The sequence below is a fragment of the Penaeus monodon genome, chromosome 21 (genome assembly GCF_015228065.2).
Source record: "Penaeus monodon isolate SGIC_2016 chromosome 21, NSTDA_Pmon_1, whole genome shotgun sequence".
Classification (NCBI taxonomy): Eukaryota; Metazoa; Arthropoda; class Malacostraca; order Decapoda; family Penaeidae; genus Penaeus; species Penaeus monodon.
This window is the reverse complement of record NC_051406.1, coordinates 7649416-7649967: the sequence shown is the minus strand read 5'-3', so window position 1 is coordinate 7649967 and position 552 is coordinate 7649416. Positions and strand designations below refer to the sequence as shown.

At 41.5% G+C, this 552-nt stretch overlaps 1 long non-coding RNA gene across 1 annotated transcript in view; it reads right to left on the bottom strand.

Annotated features, from left to right (window-relative positions):
- LOC119586156 overlaps positions 1-482 on the bottom strand; it is a 1485-nt gene extending 1003 nt beyond the window's left edge. Inside the window, exon 1 of the long non-coding RNA XR_005229936.1 lies at positions 210-482. This is a non-coding gene — a long non-coding RNA (uncharacterized LOC119586156). The remainder of the gene's footprint in view (positions 1-209) is intronic.
- Positions 483-552: the final 70 nt, after the last annotated feature.

The following is a 552-nucleotide window of genomic DNA, read 5'->3' as shown; positions in this document are numbered from 1 at the left end:
CCTGTCTTTAACTGATCACGAAATGATACATGTTTCGGGGATAATTTTGTTTCATGTTCACAATTTTTAACAGTATCAGGCAGAAGAATAGGTCAAATCATAGAGGATGTATCATGCTTAATGTTAATGAATGTATAGTAATATGATCATTATACGTAACCCAATCAGATACAAATTGTACAAGAAACACATCGCTATACATTTCTCACCAAGACACAGCCTCGACGCCAGCACAGACGCAGCTACCTGCAGCGACGGCCGAGCGTGCGACAAAACTTCCTCCAAGGTTGCCATTTTGAGTTTACCAAGAGTGCCAATTAAGGCTGCTGGGAAGTATCAGGTCAGCGCAATAAGTACCAAATTATTCAAATAATTTAATTATTTTATTTAGAACTGCGCTTCCCCTTCTCTCAGAGACTTTTTCGTAGGTAATGATGCCGATGATCATTTCTTGCTGGGAGGGTTACCAGGATGTACATTTCACACCGAATAACAGAGATTTGCTCTATATCTTGGGTCTCGCTCTCCCACAAGGCCTTACGCTGCCGCCCT